Source organism: Anoplophora glabripennis, unplaced genomic scaffold, assembly GCF_000390285.2.
Source record: "Anoplophora glabripennis isolate ALB-LARVAE unplaced genomic scaffold, Agla_2.0 scaffold163, whole genome shotgun sequence".
Lineage (NCBI taxonomy): Eukaryota > Metazoa > Arthropoda > Insecta > Coleoptera > Cerambycidae > Anoplophora > Anoplophora glabripennis.
The window spans coordinates 45,139-67,225 of NW_019416302.1; the positions used below are offsets into that span (position 1 = coordinate 45,139).

The 22,087-nt window shown below is 31.6% G+C and overlaps 1 protein-coding gene and 1 pseudogene across 1 annotated transcript in view; both read right to left on the minus strand.

Moving 5' to 3' along the window:
• The window catches only part of LOC111691351 (acetyl-CoA carboxylase-like), a 13,507-nt gene extending 5,038 nt beyond the window's left edge, over positions 1-8,469 (minus strand). Inside the window, exons 1-4 of the mRNA XM_023453998.1 lie at positions 8,331-8,469; positions 7,823-8,169; positions 7,342-7,536; positions 2,659-2,731 (exon numbers count right to left, since the gene is read on the minus strand). The gene's annotated coding sequence lies outside the window, so the exon portion shown is untranslated. The remainder of the gene's footprint in view (positions 1-2,658; positions 2,732-7,341; positions 7,537-7,822; positions 8,170-8,330) is intronic.
• Positions 6,008-16,642, minus strand: LOC108903499 (annotated as a pseudogene).
• Between the last annotated feature and the right edge of the window lie 5,445 nt (positions 16,643-22,087).

A 22,087-nucleotide genomic window follows, 5' to 3' on the forward strand; every position in this document is an offset into this window, starting at 1 on the left:
CCGTTTTTTTGACATTAACATTCTCAAATTGCGCATTAAAAAACCGTGCGTTTTTCGCTTATAAACAATTTGAATAACATTGTTGCTATTTATGCTATCTCACCGAAAATAGATGCAAGGGACAGCTGGCAAAAAAATACAGTTTTAAAATAAAAAAGTATCCTCTACGACCAACAGGAGCCAAGATAAGATTTTTTTTAAATCGTAGCCCAATTGTTTATAAATATTAAGACTTGAAATTTTCGCAAAATACAGTTTACTACGTAATCTACGGTTTCCCGTGCATTGCATTAAAAAATGTGGAAAACTAACGACTCACGAACCCTTTAAAGAGAAGGTACTTGCTAAATAAACTGTCCGGCGACGTGGTGGTGGGGGAAGCTCGTCCAAGCGGTCGCGCGCGTGAGAAAAGTTAATTCCAAAGTTTAAATTGAAATTTTACAACATCTCTGCTTCTATTCATCGTAGAAATTTATTTTTTTTAACGGGTAGCTCGACGAAAAAATAACAATGGGCATATTTACGAATTCGTAGAATAGCCCTGAACCCCAGAAAAAATGCATCTTTTACACTTAAATTTTTTTAATTTACAAAAATGTCAAAAAAATTATTTTTAAACGAAATATTAATTAAAATTTCAATTCCGGAATTATTTTACTATTATTGAATAAATAAATGAAGCTATCGTTCATTTAAAAAGTTATTTTTTTTACATATTAAGGCAAAGTAAACTTGTTTTTCCAATATTTTGTTAGCTATTTAATAACGCTTGAAAGGAATTAATATGCATTTTTTGGGGTGATCCGAATATTTCTACTTGCACCATTGGCATTCGTGCGAAAATCATTTCTAAAAAAAAGATAAGCCACATCTTTTTCCCGTTTAAAATTTTTTTTTGAAATCCGTCAACAATTCTGAATTAATGAATTAGATTTCTTCAACATTTTTTGGAGAATGCACCGTTTTTGAGAAAAAAAATTACACATTTTACTGCAGGTCTTCTAAATGTTTTATTTAAAGGTGCAAGTAGAAATATTTGGATCACCCCAAAAAATGTACAATTATCCCTCCAAAGCGTTTTTAAAATTTGTAGCAAATATCTTCCAGACTATTTCAAATAATAAAAAAAATAAATCCGGGGCACACCCGAGGAAAAAGTCCGAGAAAAAACATCAGAGAAAGAAATCCAGAAAAAACTCTGGGGGAAAAGTCCGGAGAAAGAGTCCGGGTAGAAAGTCTATGGAAAAAGTCCGGGGAAGTCCGGAGAAATGTCCGGGGAAAAAGTCCGGAGAAGAATCTAAAGAATTCCTGGTATTCTGGTATTTTTACAACTGGGGGTCTCTCCCTGACACAGTGAAACTAGACCCATTTTTTGGTTTATACGCCCTTATGTGATAAGAGGGACGACATGTTTCAGATCTGAATATCCTAGACCTAGATAGTTACACGGTGTTTTACCTTTTTCATTAAATAAATAGTAAAGAATTCCAGCAATATAATTTTGTTTTGGTTTCACTACCTGTTAACCGGTTATATTTATTGTACCGATTTTTACTAAATGATCTGTTACTTCCGCAATTGTTTTTATTTAGTAAATTCTTCACGTCAGGTGTAGGTTTTAATTTTCAAATAAATAATATATCATCGAAAGTCAACGTACTAAATTTTTTATCTAATAAAAAATTAACAATATCACGTTTGCTACTCACCAATACGCGAATTTCGCGAATATTTACAAACTCAAACCTATTAAAACATTTAGAATTACTCCGCAATCACTCTTAATTCAGTTTAACAGTAACGAGTTAAAAAATCCTTAATAATTATTATAATTATCATTACATTATTATATAGCATTCAACATAGCTCCGTAGATATTTATTTTTTAACTCGATTTACACATTATTATAAAACGGTTTATTTTTAAAATTTGTTTTCTGGAATACCTTCGCAGGGAAATTTTGTTCTAATGTTTAAAAAGTCATTCAAAGAATAAAATTACGGCAAATAAATACACATACGTATACATACTTCTGACTGCTGGGGAAAAACTTTAGCTGGCCTTAGTCGATACAGCACTCGATGGGAATATTATGTTGGTTGCTGCCGAGATCATGATTAAATTATAATTTTAAAATTTGGTAGCGGGTGTTTCAAAGGAGGTTTTACAAGAATTAGGTTAGATCACTTTCGTATATGTAATATGTATACACATTTTTCTTTTATTCTTCTGAAATAATCAGGGTGGGCACTGCCCACCCTACCCACCTCTACGAGCCGCCACTGCCACCAACTTTTTCGATCATGATATACAAAAACATTCAATTTTGTGACTGGCAAAAAAAAGTAAAGTTTGTGTTTTGCCACAATCTGTAACAAGACGATTTTTGTAATCTACCCCTTTGAATATACGTACATATTTGTTTATTCAAAACATATTTAGACTATTTAAACTTCGAGACCTTGTATCTTCAAAGCGAAGACTTCGAAGACAAAAAATTTAAAGGAATTGGAAAATTACGAGTAGTTATAAAAAATTCCCAAAATACAATTAACTTAAAAAATTCTGTCACTACGAAATGGGCCTTTTTGGATAAATTTACTACGTTTATATTTAATCAATCAGATGGATATATCAATAAAAAATTTCACACTAACCTTAGATTTTTCAGCGGCTTCACGATCGTCGTTAAATTTTTCTCGACGCTTCTGCTGTAGTACTTGAGGAAATCTGGAAAAAAAATTATTACATTTACGATTTTCTTAAATATAGTAAAATATGCAGAGGGATTACTAAGACTACCGATTTGCACCGATAGTTTTTCAAGAATGTTTTGTAAAAAGAAAATTAAATTCCACAAAACATAAAAAATAATATTTGTTTTTATTGTTTTTTAATAATTGCATCCTGAAAGAAAGACTGCCTTTGAAAAATATACAGGCTGTCCGGAAGTGAATGAGACATACTTTCTTCAAGGATAGCTTCCTTGGACGAAAATAAACCCATTTAGATCAATAACATTTTGTTAAGACAAAAAATAAAAATGTTTTACATGAGATTTTTAAGATAACTGTGTCGTTGCTAGATATTTCAATAATTTTTTTCTTATTTTTGAGATAAGCCACTATGAATTTGAATTTATATTTTTACTTAAAAACTAGTAGTCCCAAAGGACAATTCCAAGTTTTTTTTTTTTAGATAGATAGATATTTATTAGTGTTAGTACACAAAAAGTTTACACACGTCAAAAAAAAAAAATAATTATAGTAATATAAAATCATTATGAAAAAAAAAAATAATAGTAAAATACATATACAACACAGTACACACACGCGTATAACAGTGTTGACACGTAACTAGTTCATAATTTAAAAAACAAAGAAAATGACAGTCTGTCGGGCATTTAGAGATATATGCTGATATAATTGGACTTTACTTTTACTTTGCAACGAAATTTTAATATTTAGACTGATTTACCCCCATTCGAATTCAATGTATACCTGCCAATTTTTCAGATCATGAATCATAAAGAACATTTCATTTTGTAACAAATTTATTAAAATTAAAGTAAAATTTAATTTTTCCAAAAATTCCAACAGTAAAATAAAAAACATCAAAAAAAAACAATTTTAACAATCTACCTATTTCAAACGTGAAATAAGTTAATATTTATAATAGACAACCCGAAAATATTCATTGAAATATATTCAAATTATTAAAAATAAACATTAAATCAAAAATGTTTCTGCCGACAACTTTTAAAAAAAGCTAAATCGTACTAAGGTTAAATGGTCTAAAACCCAAGGAAACTACCGATGAAATATATTTCCAAGGCAACGTTTGAGGCGGTACAGTTTTATTAACAAAATTAAATACGAACACCCTTGCATGTTTTATCCGGACAATCTCTATATGTATCATGAAAATTAAACGGGGCCTTCATAAATGGTTAATTATAAACCTCATGACCAGAAACTTTGTCTGGAACAGTAATTTTATGTCCTTCACGTTGCCAATGAAACTTATTAAAACGGCAAGATCGAGATTACGTTAAAACATAATATTAGGATTTACCGGCTGGTGATTGGTGTAACTTTACCTGATATTTATTCAACATATCAGCGATTGCCTTATCTCGAACGTAGACGCAACAGTTTGTCATTGTTCGTAGTAAACGAATGATTAATATGGGTGAAGTTAAGATTTAGAGATTTTTGACTGCATACTAAAACAAAGACTGCCTTGGAAGTATGTAGGGTGTCCGAAAGTGAATGAGACGTATCTTCTTCAAGGATAGCTTCCTTGGATGAAAATAAACTCATTTAGATCAATATTAGACAAAAAATAAAAATGTTTTACATCAGATTTTTAGGATAACTGTGTCGTTGCTAAAGATATTTCAATAATTTTTTTCTTTTTTTGAGATAAGCCACTATGAATTTGAATTTATATTTTTAATTAGAAACTAGTAGTTCCAAAGAAAAACTTCAAGTTTTTTTGGTGCTACAGATTTTGAGAAAACACAAACAAATATTTGAGATGTCAATTTTACTTTTACAAATAAACAATCGTGTCTAAATCGTCACTGACAACAGTTCATAATTTAGAGGTAGGGTAAACTATAAATAATTGTCATTTACTTTTTTGCTAAAATTGCAAATAAATCTTTTTTATGATTTAGATCAATTTACCACCATTCAAAAAACTATTTTTAGATACCCGCCAACTTTTTCGATCATGAAACATAAAAAACATTTAATTCTGTAACACATTTAGCAAAAAAAAAGTAAAGTTTGTGTTTTGCCAAAATCTGTAACAAGACAATTTTTGTAATCTACCTGTTTGAATGTACATATTATTTGTTTATTCAAAACATATTTATTTAAACTTCAACACCTTGTATCTTCAAAGCAAAGACTTCAAAGACAAAACTTTTAAACGAATTGGAAAATTACGAAGTTATAAAAAATTCCCAAAATCCAGAAAAATACAATTAACAAAAAAAATTCTGTCACTGCGAAATGGGCCTTTTTGGATAAATTTATCACGTTTATACAGGGTGTCTGACGGTGACGGTCATTAGAATTATTTCAGAGCCTACTTCAATTTGAATTTTGAAAATTTGGGATACCGAGTTTTCGGGCATGCCTTTCTCAACTAAAATAATGGCATTCACGTACCACTTCCGGTTATACCGGAAGTCGACATCAACTTGCTTATTTAAAATGGAACACCCTATATATTATCGCTATTTTGGATTCTACGTGTCATTTTAGGTGGACTTTTATGAAGCTTCCTTCTTTTCTTGTTACACTGCCCGTTTCACGAAAAACATTAACACAACGCTGAACTGCACTTTGAAAAATTTCGTACTCAACAACGCCGGGAAATTGATTTTGAAATTCTATGAAACATTCCTCAATAGAATACTTCCATATTCCATCAATCTTGCGTCCATTTCTAAAGTAGGACTCTATGATAAACACTTTTTGTTCTTGAGAAAACACCATTTTAAACGCTTTTTAAAACGAAAATATTCAAATTGATAGCGGCGATATAGCGCTTTGACAGATGACGTTTAAGTTCATTTGCTATACGCTACGCCCTACGTCCAAATTTTCAGAACCAACTTGACCACGTTTTTATTTGAACGCTCGTTACAAAAATACTATTGTTCTAATTCTAAAATGTATATTTTCAGTTTAACTACTTTTACAATCAAATACATGAATAAACACTAAATTATATAAAAAAAAATTTGCCAACTCAACAAATCCTTAAAGGAGATACATAACGTTTATCTTGAAACTTAAATGACTTCAAATTAATTGGCCGATCCAATTAGAGGTACAAATACCAATATCTACATCAAAAAGAAGCACTTTGAGATTGTTTAGAAATTGCAAACGAGCAGATAGTTACCTAACAAAAAGTTTATACCTATATAGATTTATTATATTTTTTTTACCTAAAACAAGATCAACTTGGCTTTGGTGATATTCAATTTCATTTAAAAGGGTGTTTACCACCTCCATAAGCGAGACATTCATGACGACATTTTTCTCCTTTCTCATGACTGAAAGGATAATTTTCGAAATACGTTTGCCGGATCGAGTATGCTAAGGCCCTCGACATTAAATATGAGTGATATTTTGCTCCGTAACCAACTGAATGACTAAATCTAAGCTGTCATGCAGTATTTGCAATATATGGCAAGCCACAGTAAGATTTCTGGGTTTCGGCTAAAACTTCTGTTGTTGAACTTTTTAGCGGATGCTTCCCACGATAAGCCTTTATTCCTCGATATTTCCGTACTTCCAACTTAGATAATGAACGTTTCACAAATAACTAAATATTTTAAAAATGCTATTTGCCAGTTTATGCCAGAATATTATAGTAAAATTAGGGAAAAGAGTGGAATAAAAGAACTTATTGTCTGGACCAGTGATAAAAAATTCCGGCATTGTAACGTTCTTGGAAAAAAATAAATGTTTAATTAATTTGACGGTAGTATTAACATTCGTGAGTTCTCCTCTAAATAATACGTATACATTTGTTTTTAAAACTTTCGTTTTAATTTATTATCAACGGGATTCAAAACTGACAGTATAAAAATACAAATATATTATGATTATTTTTTGTGCACATGTTGAACTTATCCGATTGTTGCTCATTGCGCTGATTTTCCTTAATGCGGCTCTGAGAGACAGGTGACAACTAGATGTCCTGCAAATATGTAGTAACCGATAAAAAAAACCTTTACCTCTATTATTGCTATGCGGTAGCTCGAAGTTGCTCTAGATTAGTGTCGCGCTAATATTCCCGCATGGACTTTATCATTGTCGTACTAAAAGTGCGATTTCTAGTCTACAAAACGCCAGTCTTAATATTTTCGTATAATGCATCGCATAATTAGATACACACAACAGCTTCTATAAATAAAAAGGCCGCCTCCAAATCAATATTAAGTTTCGTTTTTAATTTTAATTTGATGTATTGCATAAATGCATATGTAACCTGCAGTCGTAGCCAAAACAGCTTATTTCTGTTTGTGGCTGTCTATGTCTCTTGCATACATCGCGGATAAGACTTGTCGACATCTAGCAATATGCAACATCTTCTGATAAAAATGACGAGTGATTAGTGTGCAAATTGATAACCCAATTTTAAAAGGTCTATTTACACAAAATATCGAAATGGTAAAGAAAAAAGATTGTTTTACTATTGTTACTTAAATAAATCATTAAAATTAATGACTAAACAATTTATATTGTTATAACTCTTATAAATTAAATATTATATCTATTTCTCTAAAAAGAAAGTTTACATATTTTATTTACCAAGAGTTTAGGTTCTCATCGTTCGGTAAGAACGTGTAACAATGCAAGGTTTCGGAAGTCTTCATATCCTCTGCTCTCCGCATCACATTGTCTTCCCACACTTGCCGCCATAGACAAATTCTCATTTTCCACAGGGAGGTACAGAGAGTACCAAAAATATCATCCTGCACCTGGTCCGGCCTCGACTTATTCAATCTTTAATGAAAAAACAAATTAAAACCTATTACCTTATAAGCATACCTGCCTACACCAACCGATTACCGATTACCTACCGCTGGTGGGCATCCAACTGAATGCATGTTATTACCAAAAATTTCTTATTTAGGTAATTACTTTCCGCCTTTCTATTACTAAAAAGATACTAAAGACAGAGCCAGTTGTAGGTATGGGATTTTAATTCAACCAACTACAGATGGCACAATAAAACGATTTCAGTTTTAAAAAACCAACGTCTAATGCAGAAATAGTTTTTCATGCTTACCATAGATTTTCGAGTAGTGCCCACAGTTCCAACAATTTAGGTATCATCCCACCAAATTTCTGCATTGGTTGCAGTTGGTATACCAAACTTTAACGATAACCATGTTAGTGATGCCAACAGCCAGAGTATCTAATACTGTACCAGTACCTTTACAATGTAATAGTTCTCATATGTATGATTCAGTGTCAAGGTTAGTGGGAGACTAGATATACATACTTCAACCTCACAAGAAAAATAAACTTTCCCAGATCAGATCCACCCAATACTTGCCATTAAACTCTACATATTATCAAACTCCAATTTTCGATGATTATCAAGAAACTATATAAGCCTCTTCTTGCCACAAACTGAAAAAAAATAAAAACTATCATTTTTACTTCGTGTAATCAGGTAGAAGTAAATATCTACTCAGAAATTTTCATTGTAAATTATAAATTTTTTAATGTTCATAAAACGACCTTCAAAATTAACGGTAGAAAGATTAATAATTCTCTCATATCATACTAACATCATTTTTCAGCAGCTTCACGATCATTGCTATCACATTAGACATTAGACCATCCTCCTGGGGTTTTGTTCTTAATCCACGAACACTAAATAAATTTTTGTGGAAGCATATTTAATTATTTACTGTCTGACAAAAATGTATTACAACAATGGTAATTATTTACTTTCGTGGCACCACCTCCAATTTTCACGAAATTTTGTCTACCCCCCTATTTTCGATGGTGTTGAACACAAATCTGCAGTTTTTTTTTGTGCGGTCGAACCTGGTTCTCGAGAAAAAAAAATTTCAAAATTCTAACCTGGATATTTCAGATAACACTACATACAACTCTGTATATTTTATGTAGCTTTCCAGAACATGTTATGAACAATTAACAGCACAGACCACCTAGACTGGCCGTATCTAATTCCAATGCACGGGTACGGGTACCAGTCAGTGTTGCCAGATGGAAATTTCTGTCAACAGTAGGAATGTAGCCAAAAAAACAGGAGATTTCTTTTTTCAACAGGAGATTTTAATAAATATATTTTTTAATAGAGGAACACAAGTACATGCACAAAATATAGCAAAATATATAAATGTAGGAGTTCGTTTAATAGTTTTCAATTACATCAATACGTCACGTGATTTGACAACAGTCAGTTGTCAAAATGATAAATCCCGGAATCCCGCTGAAGTAAATGAACTCGCCTTCTATTCTGTTAGGCCTAGTTCATATAAACGCGAATTGCGGATTTAAAATTTAAATATGTACATGAACTGGCCTACAGAAAATATAACAGAACTGAAAATATTGACAAGTGACGAACACAGTGCCGTTAGAGAACAGTGTCGTACTAAAATATTCTTATTCTGGGGAAAATTAGTGTAATCAACAGAAGATTTCATAGAGAAACCAGAAAAATAGACATTGAAATTAAAAACAGGAGATCTCATAGTGAAAACAGTAGAACAGGAGAGTGAGAGTGAAAACAGGAGATCTCCTGTTAAAACAGGAGATCTGGTAACACTGGTACCAGTGAATGCAAAATCCGGGGAAGTCGAGTGTGGAAGGCAATCTGATCGCGCGCATCTTTAAGCAGATCCGGATTAAGTAATATTTTTATTACATATTAAACATTATATTGCATCTTATGACAAATATTCAATTTTAAGTTTGTAATTCAGAAAATAGTATATTTTAGTGTCATATTAAATAAAACTACAAAATAATTTAAATATATTTATTGTCCTCTAAATAATATTAATTTATTTAATATTTGCCTTTTCGTAGATTTTACCGAATTAAATAATTTGACTTCATGATTTATTCGTACATCGATATACTTTTCACATTCAGCCCTTACAAGTTCTATTAAATGATTACAATTGTTAGGCAAATTATCAAATTGATGTTCATGCAAATTTTCAAATATGTTCACATTCAGAAAGTTTTTTAATACATGATAAACAATTTTATTTTTCTGTAGCCTAGGTGTTCTGCTTTCATCATTATTAAAAAAATTTATTAATTTTTCTGTTTCTTGGCATATTACTACGACATCTCGAGATGGATACCTCAAACAACCACGATCTTTAATAAAAATTAATTGACTGTACGAATACTGTGTATTTGACATTAAACTATTTACACAGTCTTTACATTTTATTGGCTTTATTAGAGAACTTGTTATTACAAAACCGCCAATATATACTATAATGTACTTGCTAATTATTTTTTTTTGTCACAAAACTCTCTGATTTTTTCTAATCACATTTTGTCAACTCTCCGTTTCCAGGGTATTGAACATGAATTTGAAATTAGTTTTGTTTGCGATTTTTTCAATTGAAAAAAATATTTTATTAATTTTCAGCTATCTCGAAATGACGGGAATTGGTAAAATTTCATAAAAACTTGAGACTCACATAAAGTAAATAATTACTACAAATATTTTACAGTAATTCATTCATTATTTTATAATAACAATTTCACGTTAATCAATACACTATGAGGGCGAACAAAATTATAAAGCTAACCCTGGAAACTTGTGACGTCAACCGAAAAATGGCGTACATATTTACATTTTATACATTCCTTTTTTTTACTTACCTAAAGAAGGAAACTTTTCGCTTCTCTTCACCAACTCGATTACTTGTATTTATACAACGTTTTACAATACACTTGCCCGTGATAAAACGTCTAATTATCGAAATCACAGCGATGCGTACACGTCAAATGCTAGGACACGACTGAGCGCTGGGCACCAAATCAGGCTCCGAAGTGTTTTCACCAAAGTCGCTCTATAAGCCAGTCTAGGTGGTCTGTGATCACATACAGAAGTATGTGTCTGTGATTAACACTGTTAACGCGAAACACATTTTCGTAAATTTCAAGTAAAAAGATATGTATTTAATAAATAAAAATTTTGTAGTTTGAATCCGCCATTTGTAATTCGTGATGACAACATTGAGTTCCCCCACTCTCACTCAACTCTGTTCATCCCACATAAAGTTACTATAATTTAATTTATTAAATACATATTTTTTTAGTTCAAATTTGGGAAAATGTGTTTCTTAAACAATGTTCATTGTTTATTACAGATGTTCTGAAAGCTAAATAAAATATACAGAGTTCTACGTAGTGTTATCTGAAATATTCAGGTTAGAATTTTGAAATTTTTTTTTCTCAAAAACTGGGTTCGACCGCACAAAAAAACCTTCAGATTCGTGTTCAGCACCATCGAAAATAGGGGGGTAGACAAAATTTTGTGAAAATTGGAGGTGGTGCCACCAAAGTAAATAATTAACAAAATTTAAAACGGGTTGCTACACAATTATCATTTTCTTAAATATTACAAAATACTATACGGAAAGATTACTACAACTACCGATTTGTACCGTTATTATTTTTATTCAGGAATATTTTGTAATAAGAAAATTAAATTCCATAAAACATATATAAGATGTTTGTTTTTATTTTTTTTTATAACTGCATCCCTGAAACAAAGACCGCCATAGAAATAAACGTCCCGAAAATATTGAGATCTTCAACAATAATTTCCTTGGAGAAAATAAACCCAAATGTGAAATGGATAAAAACAATTATACATCTTAATCGGGGACTCAACTCAAAGCATTAAAAAGTCAACTTTTTGGATATAAGATAACCAGTCTCTAATACGAAGACGAAGGAGGTCGAGAATTCCATTTACCGGCCTACTTTTCATTTTCCTAGCTCTTCTATACTATTGATTTTAGGAAAAAAAGTAATGATATAAAAGTTGTTCCGAATCAAAAGTTCTACAAGATAGGTTCGGTTATTAATGCTGAATTTTGTTTTTCAATTGCCAAATTGTTTAAATTGAAATCTATATATCGAGAAAGTTATGTACCTAGGTATACAAAAAATCGAAAAAAAAATGGTAAGAAAGTTTTTAAAATCATTGAAATCTGTTAATAAATATGCCAACTGCCTCGTGTAAAAATATCAGATTGATTGCCAATATAGTTTTTTTTTGGAAAATGATATCAAAAATTATGCTCTTTTACACAGGCTCTTATGTGAGTCGGGAAAAAACTTTAATCAAACGTGAATATTGCTCTTAAAAATGGTTAGGATCGGGAAAATATAATTATAATTTTGGTACAGTTAATCTATGATAGTAGGCCTGGTATTCCCTAAAATATGAACTCCAAAGGTTTAACCAGTGGTGTACAACTGGACAGGGTCACCCCCCTTTTTTATAAAAAAAACCTACGTCACTGCAATTTTTACAAGTTATTGTAACGGATTTATATTCTGATGCACAAAATATGTAAAATAGGTAACTTGAATTTTTCCCCTAAGACTCGCCGTTTTCAAGTTATTCATACCAATACAATCCCCTTGTGCGGACATTTCTAACCATAACATAATATATTACAAGAACATTTATGTTTATGCTTAAAAGTAAGTTACACTCGTTTCCACACCACCTGTCCTAACCCACTATCTATACAAATAAGAACGACTTAAATAAGAATAATAATAAATATACATTTACCAAAGGCGAGGGGTAGTGAATTTTCACAATCTGCATATTTGGTCACAAGAAAATCCTCATGAAATTCAGATAAGATGTTTTCAACACGAATTTTCTGTGGACGTGTGGCTCGGAATAATTCGCAATAAAGTTTGTGGACCTTTCTTCTTGCCACTTCGTCTAAATTTTCAGTCATTTCTAAACTTTCTAGAAAACCATCTATTTGAATTATTAGAGGAGCGATTCTCAAACTTTTCTCAACATGGAGCCCCTATCAGTCAAATATAAAAGAACGGAGCCTACCTTTCTAGTTTCGTCACAGATTGTTTCATGGTAGGTGCCGCGTAGACGCCGAGTTTTAAAAATATACGTGTCGAAAAAACTAATAGTAATAGTTATTAAAAAATGTAAAATTCTAAAATTTTTGGAGCCCAGATAATTTTAACAGTATCCTACGTTCCCAGTGGAAGGGAGCGATACTTTTAAAATTTTTGGGGGAGGGGGGATCGGTGGCTTTGAGTAGTTGTAATATTAAGGATAATCAGTAACAACATAAATCTTTAGTTATTATCTATTTACATATTTACAATGAGATTAATGTGACGAATGATGTACTTTGTTCGCACATATTTCTTTGATATTTGGCTTTATTGAAGAGAGTTGTAACTTTATATCTGGTTCAGCATCCAGCTAACCGCTGCCAGTTGGCACTGGCGGAGCCCCTGCATTCCTCCGGCGGAACCTTGGGGCTCCATGGAGCACACTTTGAGAAACGCTGTATTTCACAGTGGGTGATCAACACGATACAAAAATGAAGGCATTCTTGGAGAAGAAAAACTGAACACTTGTTATTTCGTGTCGGCTGTAATTATTCTCTGTAAACTGAAAAGACGAAAGTTGCCCGATCTATTGGATTATTGCGTTTTCCAAATACTGACGTATTATTGTCATTATTACATAAGTGTAAAGTCCAGAGATTTCCAGAGGCGATCGGTCCACCCCTAATGCAACCAGGTTGACTGAACACGCGGGGGATGGTCGGTGGTTGTGCAATGCCCCCGCTAAAGGGAAAAACCACAGGGGGCCGATTATAAGACGTTCCTCATGAATCTTTTTGAGCGGGACGAATTGATTAGAATTCGATGAAACTTTGACATTATTTCTCAAAAGCAAAAGTAGATACCTACACAAAAACTAATTAATAATAACCAGCTGGTTCAGCGGATGAAAATACCTACAATTCCGGCCTTAAATCGAAAATCTCATTTTCATGGACTATCGATTTTCTCAAAAATTTTTAGGGCTCAGAAAATTCTGAAAAAATTCGGGTTTTACTGAATTTTTCAATTTTTCTTCTAAAATTTATATTTTCAGTTTAACTACTTTTACAATCAAATACATGAATAAACACTAAATTATATAAAATTGCTAACTCAACGAATATTTAAAGAAGAAACCTCACATAACATTTATCTGGAAACTTAAATGACTTCAAATTAATTGGAAGGACTAGGACTTTGAGATCGTTTTACAAATTGCAAACGAGATAGGTACCTAACAAAAACTTTATATCCACTACAGATTTTTTATATTTTTTTACCTAATACGAGATCAACTTGACTTTGATGGTAGTCAATTTCATTTGAAAGAGAACGAGCTAGGATGTCCGGGGTAGGTTCCACCTGTAAAAAATCTGTTATTAAATCTTTAGGATGTTTACCATCTCCATTCGTGATGATATTTTTCTCCTTTTTCACAACTGAAAGGATCATTTTCGAAATACGTTTCCCGGATTGAGTATGCTAAAGCCCTCGACACTAAATATGAGTGATATTTTGCTCCGCAACCAACTAAATGACTAAATCTAAGCTGCCATGCAGTATTTGTAATATATGGCAAGCCATAGTAAGATTTCTGCATTTAGATGCATACAGTGTTCGTAGCATATCCTCAGATATTGGCTGTTTAGTTTGAAAATGCATAGCAAATTTTTTTAGTACTCTATGATGAGAAGAAAAGTATTCCATTAGTACAGAGGGAACTTCGGCAAAATCAGTACTGTACCTCGTACCAGTTACATGCTGATATTGAGTACGTGCTAACATCGAACGCTTAGTCATGGCTCACTTCGTGAAATAAATTATCGACCATATTAAGTGACAATAACGATGGACTCGACCATCTAGGTCAAGGGTCGGCAACTGGCGGACCGCGGTCCAGGTCCGGACCGCGGAAGGTAAAATTTTTGGCCGGCCAAAATTTTTTTAAAGTATAAATTACTCAAATAAATTATTTAAAAAATGTTTTTTACGTTTAAGTGCCAATGTTATCATTTTTTCTAGTATTTCACAATTGTGTGAGTGTTTTGAGTTCTTAATGGTTAGTAAGCAGATTAAATTTGAGTCCAAATTAAAATAAAAAATAAGAAATATGAATTTTTTTCTGGACCTCGTTAAAAATTTTCAAAAGTATCCGGACCCCACCTAAAATTACTTGCCGACCCCTGATCTAGGCGTTCGTAAGTTTAACATAAGCACAACAATAGGTAATTGATATGAGCCGTCAGCAAGGCTTCTATCACCTCTAATAGACCGGGAGATACTTGTAGAAGTTCAACGATGTCTTTCTCGTTTATGCCTTTTAGGGTACTGAAAGATACATTAGAGACAAGTAAGATTATGGAAAAAACCGATGTGCCCGCCGGGACACCTATGTGAAAATTTAATTTTCTTTTTCAAAAAAATGTGTACAGCAACGTATTTCTCGCTTATGCCATGTTAATAAGTTGTAGAGAAGTACTTATGCCTTTTATGAGCTTTTCAAATATAATAATGTCATATTTCTAATTGGCATTAATGAGAAATTGGTAGACAAATAAAGATGTTTTTCCACATTTTCTTACAAAGTTTTCCATTTTTAGGTCCCTTGCGACACTTATGCCAAAAAAATTTTGTGATAAAATCGATACTTCTCTTCAACTTATGAACATGACATAAGAAGTGAGAAATGCGTCGCTGTACACACTATTTTTTTGAAAAGGAAAATTGAATTTTCACGAAGGTGTCCCGCAGCCCATCTTTTAAATTTTTAAGTTTATTGTACTTTTCTCTCGGTTATCTTTCAGTACTCTCAGAGGTATAAACGAGAAAGACGTCGTCGAACTTCAGTCTAATATCTCCCGGTCTATAATACTAATATGACAGTCTTGATTCGATTCTCCACTTCATTCATAAAAATCACAATAAATATAATCTAGTAGTCCTTCAGTTGTACACATCAGAGTTCCAAACTTCTCCAGCTGAAACTTTTGTAATAAGCTGTGTTTGATCCCAAACTGTGTATTTTCCTTTTATTATTGACGAGTGTGCAAGTGTCAATGTTCTGTCTAATTTTTGTTTGACAAGCTCCGTAACTGTACATTTTGTTAATGTATAATTTGTTAAAATAAAAGTTNTGTATTTTCCTTTTATTATTGACGAGTGTGCAAGTGTCAATGTTCTGTCTAATTTTTGTTTGACAAGCTCCGTAACTGTACATTTTGTTAATGTATAATTTGTTAAAATAAAAGTTTTATTACAAGCAGTCTATCTATAGGCATAAAAGATCCGGAACCAGCACCAGAAGATCAACGGATATGCTGTAATTAATACGAGTTGCAACATATTTACTATATGTTGCAACATATTTACATATGTTGCAACTCGTATTAATTACAGCATATCCGTTGATCTTCTGGTGCTGGTTCCGGATCTTTTATGCCTATAGATAGACTGCTTGTAATAAAACTTTTATTTTAACAAATTATACATTAACAAAATGTACAGTTACGGAGCTTGTCAAACAAAAATTAGACAGAACATTGACACTTGCACACTCGTCAATAATAAAAGGAAAATACACAGTTTGGGATCAAACAAGCTGAATTGATTGAAACAGTAAATGCAACCCGTCCATACAAGCACCTGAAGAAAATAAGGTGAATATTCTTTAGACGATACTCTAAACCAATTTTTTTCGCCTTTTGCGTAAAATATGGAACATCCCAGGAACCTAAAGGAATAAATAAATACTTTTCTCACTTTTTTATGTTTTCCATGCATTCAAAATCAAGTTTCGCCTTGTACCGTATGTCTTGAGATAATTTATACAGGAAAGTCTTCCCTTTGGTTGGACCAACAACTGTAGCTCCACGCAGTGCTCCGTCTGCATATATAGAAAATCCACAAATTTACGATAATTCATGCCTTGCCGTAATTCGTTTAAAATTAAGTCCTGATTAGTATCTGGATAAAGAAAAATCCTGTATGCCATTCCATGAGCCGTAGGGTTTAAAGAGTCAGTATATTATTTTATCATTATCATTAACAAATCTGTAAAAAAAGTGTAAACAAAATAAAAATTAAATATATATATATATAGTACATAGCAGTGGCGGTTTTACCATAAGAGCTGCGGAGCTGCAGAACACATAAAATTTTATGTATTTAATCATATTAAATATCAACAAAATATTTAAAGAATCCAAATGTACTCGCGCTAAAATAAATCTAGGAGCTTATATTATTATTTATTGCGACGCGAGCTACGCTCCTTAATATATGCAACCTCATATACACAATGTGTGGACAGCGAACAATTATATGCGTCCTTTGTTTTTATTGGCTGATCAGGCACGTGACCCAGTACACGGAGATAGGGGCTTTTGCGGCTGCAATAGTGACAGCCACTGCGCTGCAGTCTGCAGTAAATGCAGTAATATTTCGTACGTGGTATGTGGTGGTTTATTTCTGCGAGCGGCACGTGTGAATATTTTCGTTTAGGCGTCTACGGATATTATAGTTATTAAAATGAATAGCGTTTCGTTTAAAAAAAAACTTTATTTGGTTCTCTGCCTTATGAGGATAAACTAAAAATAAAAGAAGTAAAAGTTATAAAAAAACAATAATGTATACACAAAAGCAGAGTGGGTGTGCGGGTGTGATTTAAAATATTCACTGTTTTGTTTTCCGTGCTTACTTTTCGGTGGGGATAAAGCATGGACAATATACAGTGTGAAAGATTTAAGTCATTAAGTCTTTAGGTAAAATAAACATAAGAAGTCAGTTAGATTCTGCATATTGGGATAATATACGGAAACATATGAACAGGTAATGAAAAATCGTCATGTATTATTTAAAATCATAGATTGCATAAAATTTTGCGGAGCTTTCGAATTAGCACTTCTCGGACACGACGAGACAGAAAATTCGGACAACCCTGATGTGTTTCGTGGACTCATAAATTTTAGTGTAGATCTTGACGACATTTTAAAAGAACATCTAGCCACATTGGTATGACCGGGATTTTCTGTGATTGTACCGGGAATTAGCTGTATGGTCCCGGATTTCGGATTTGCACGTATAACTCCCGGAATATAATATAATGTACATATATATAAAAAAAGATAAAGAAAAAATCATAACACGCCGAGGAAAATTAAAATTCGTTGAATCGTTGGTAAATTTCACAAACGATTTTTTTTTATAAACAATATTCAATAATTTAATAAAATATATTTAGTTTATTCCTATTTATTATACCATCAGTAGGTAATTCGTAAATGGATATTTCAAAAAGGTATCAATTTAAAAAATCATTCTTGTGAAAATCTGTATTTTTTTTATAAATTCATTGTTCCTTGAAATTCACAAGTGCCAGGAAAACGCGTGACCTTGAAAATTTTAAAATTTTTCGCCTGCGGCGCCATTTAGAGACTCCGGGCACTTAATATCTCGGAATTCAATTCAACAAATGTGACAACCCTAAGCATAATACATTCAATCAATGTTCACGCGCCGCCACTGGTACATAGAGACCTACCTACCTAAGGCTTAGCCATAAAATTTAGAGCATAACATGCCTTAAAATATTACAAATAGAAAAAAATTATTATATAAACATTTATGTAAAAGTTTTGTTTTCAAACCAAGAGGATACTGAAATTAGCCTCTTTTATTTAGGTTTCATTGCAAATTATTTTTTATTAACAATTATGATAGATACCTAAAGCTTTTAGAACAATGTATAATCTTGTTGTATGTTGCTAGGATTACCTAATCCGGTTTGTGTTTTAGTGTTTATGGGTTTAGGGGTTTATAACTTTTAGAGTTTATAAGTTGGGTTTATAGGTTTTGGGGTTTATTTTACTTTTTGGGCTTCGGGATTTATAGATTTCAGGGTTACTTATTTAATCTTCAGATTTTGGATTTATGGGTTTCGGTGTTTATAAGTCGTCGGATCCATGGATTTAGGAGTATGCGGTTCAATTGTTTTATATAAAGTATGTACATACAGGGTCGGAAAGTCCCCACGGTTCATCGGCCGTTACGTGAGAGCGATGAAGTAAGTCATAGAAATCCGTGCGATAGAGAAAGATGGCTATAATGAAGGCGTCTAATAGTCACCGCCCATTTCGGCCTACCACAAATAAGAAGTGGGTCTTATCGAGATATATACAATATAATTGGACGTAATAAATACTACTGTTTACTTTCTCAGCCATCTATCATATTTATATTTATTCCGTGCTTATTTTCTGCAGTAAACTGCAAAAGTACAATGTTCAGAGTTTATTAAAATAAAAATCAAGTGGTTTGTCCGCTCTCCGCACTGTCGAGCAAATTTTGAAGCGAAATTTTCCATTTTAATCGCTGTAGGGCATAACAACCAGAAAAACTCCCGTGCTTTATACCCCTAAAAACTTTTTTATCTCTTTTATGTAAAACATTAGCCAAATTTTAAATAAAATAATCTATTTACTAAAAAGGTGTATTTTAACTGAAACATACAAGAGAATGTAAATAAATTTGTCAGATATACAGTAAAATACAATACACAATATAGTATATTCCACTAACAATATTGAAAGATCTATAACTAATATTTCTAAAAATCTGAGAATAGATTTCTTTGAATAATCAATAACAAATACTAATAATTAAGGAATCGCTCCAGCATATTGTTTTTTAAAATTTGTTTAATGTACATACGCAGGACCAAACAAAAAATATTGAAATTAAATTATATGCATTGAAAACTATTATTTTAGATATAAAATAAGAGCCTACAGTTTAAGTTTTCACATGTATATTAACTTCCCTAATTCCCGCTATCAGTTACATTTTTAATGCCTTCTATACAGTATCATGTCATACAATTCACCACTATGTATGTATATGGTTTTTTTATTTCAAATATAAAGACTGGTAATGTCAGCTAAATAAAAAAAAAAAAACGAAAAAACTTCATTTCAATTTTGTCAACTGCATTTGGTACACTCTTTCAGAAATTATAAACTGTAACAGAAAGAATTAAAAATATAGGTGAAGATATTTTGTAAAACAATGCATAGCTAAATTCCCCAATTAATAATATGTATAGGTATATAGATATTTGATGAGGTTTTTTAACTAAGTATATTTTGGAACAAAATAAATTCAGAATTTATCAAAATAAGATTACTATAATAGGTATAAAATGTTTACAAGTTTAGTTTGTACTCGAGTTCAATAATGAAGAGACATTTTTCTTTAAACTTTTTGTCAAATTCAAGACACTGGCAAATCTAGTCGAAACCGATACATTTTCCATGAAAATTCGAGAAAGACCAAATTAATGCATTGAACAGGATATCAAACAGAAAACATACATTGTACATAAAACTGAACTTGTCGAACAATTCATATTTGCTACTGACAAAATGTGAAATTCAAAGAACAATGTTAAATTATCTTCTGTTAAAAATGAATAAGTGAGCTCTACGTTGTATGATATATCAAGATGTTAAACATTTCGCCATAACTGAAGCAAACTTTCTTTATACTAAAAAAAAGAAATCGAGCTGAAAATATTAAAAAAATTATTGTCAATGCAAAGAAAACTGAATTTACATTTGAATTTGCATGTCAATGTTATGTTACACCAATATTTAAGTTAGAATACTTTCCCAGCTTTAAAATAAAATGTAGGTTAGGGTATTTTATTTAGTTTTATAACTAATTAGATTTATATAACTTTCTAATATTCTTTGATAAGTTTTGTCATAAAAGTTTCTGATATATCCATTTAAAAAAGTGATACTTAAGAAAAACTACCAAGACTGGTATATTCCATGTAAAATCTTACCGGTTCTAATTTCTCAATATATGGCAGGATTCTTCTGCATTTGACTGATCCAAAACAGTCATGATTTTTTTTATAGCAAGAAAAATAGTGTTACAGTGTTCATATATCCTTAAATTATAAAGGCAAAAGCATTCACAGTATTTGTTTAGAAAATATATTAAAAACTCTAAATGTTAAGGATAAATTACACAACACATTAAGAATTTAGTAACTCGATGAATAACGTTTACCCAATAGTGACGTTGCTAACACAGCCTTACGAAAAAGTTATCTTATTCGTTTAAAAAAAATAATAATAATAATGAATATTTTATAGACATATTACTCCTTAAAATATGATAATATAGTACTATTATTAATAAATACGCCGGAAGCAAATTTGCCATACTTTGTATGACTTGGATGAAGATAAAACAATTTAGATCAATTTAGCTTGGCACAAATTGCTTCCTTAAAGAATTATAGACCTTTAAACAATTTTTCAAATAACTTATTTTTTGAGTTTCTATGAAACTTGACAATGTGCTTTTTGGGGTAGTTGGGGTCAGTTTTGGGATTTTCACCTACTATTTAGAGGCTGCCAGGTTTATTTGTAGTGATATATTGTCTTCTTTTTGTTGGTAGTAATTTTCAGAAAATTAAGAGATTTTTGGAATATCACTTCATTTACCGTAAAGTTCCAGAAAAAAAAATGGATTTCAGTTTTTCACTGTAATTATTGTCATGGATAGTCGAGTATTGGAAGGCATTATAGTCGAATTAAACATCATCGTTTTGCAAAACTTGCAGCGTAATTTTGAGGTTTGAACTGGTTTCTCCAATCAAATCTTGTTTTTTGCTTGTAAGTCGATAAAGGTAAGTTGATTTAATAGTGAAAAAGGTTCAATAAAGTTACAAATTTAACAAAAGAATGGTGGTTAATTAGACTAGAATATTGCCAAATTTTCAGTTTTCCATAACTGATAATTACGGTAGCAAATTCAAAAGAAGAATGAGTGTCAATTTTACATCTGATTGGTAATTCAAAGGAATAACGAATTGTTAAGAGTAATTCTGCGGCTTCAAAGGTTGTGAACTTATGATCTTGGATTTAACATTGAATCTGTAACAGAAATGCCGATTTTTTGACTTTTGACAGAAATGAAATTTTTAAATAGTAAATAATAAAGAAACTTCAAAATCTGTTTGGGGTCAACTATGTTTTTCAAATGATAACCCCTACTTTTAGCAGTTTCGACTTACAAAAGAGATGCAGAATCAACCTTGGGACGATCTTCAAAGGTCACTTTTTACCAAAAACTGAACTATTTATTCCGACGTAAAATTTTAATTTAATTTCTGAAGTAAAAATAGTCGTTTCTGTTACAATAAATGAGTTGTCATTCTAAATGACCTTGAGAAGGGCCAAGCTCAAATCCAAGGTCATAAGTTCACAACCTCTGAAAAATAATGTTTTCATTAAAAAAATAATTTGACCTTCAAGTAAGCTGTGGGTGAAGGGCAAATCCAAGGTCATCAGGAGGTGACCCCCTCTCTGGATTGACTGGTGAAATTAAAATGTCTCACCCTGTATATATATATATATATAATACT